A 356-nucleotide genomic window follows, 5' to 3' on the forward strand; every position below is an offset into this window, starting at 1 on the left:
CGGAGTGTCGACGCTCGTTCGGCACAGCACGGGGCCGTCGGAGACCCGAAAGTAACGGAAACTTTGAAAGGCACGACTGCCACACTTGCGCCCGGAAGCGGCAACCGACCCTCAGTGACCTCTGGATGCTTTGGACAACCCCTGACGCAAGCACAGAAGGGTTGGGGGCGAGTGGATGAGAACAAGGGCCCATTGGCCGTTAGAATAAATGCGTACTCACACTAACGTAACCAGGGCTTCTGCGTACCTGAGAGTTAAGGTTGAAAGCCTGGCATCGCACTTGTAGCTTGAGGGTGGCTTTGCAGTTTCCATTGATAGAACCCTAACTCGACGCATCAATTGGAAGTCCGTACCCT

This window comes from Trypanosoma equiperdum (genome assembly GCF_001457755.1).
Source record: "Trypanosoma equiperdum strain OVI genome assembly, contig: ctg_1763, whole genome shotgun sequence".
Taxonomy (NCBI): Eukaryota; Euglenozoa; class Kinetoplastea; order Trypanosomatida; family Trypanosomatidae; genus Trypanosoma; species Trypanosoma equiperdum.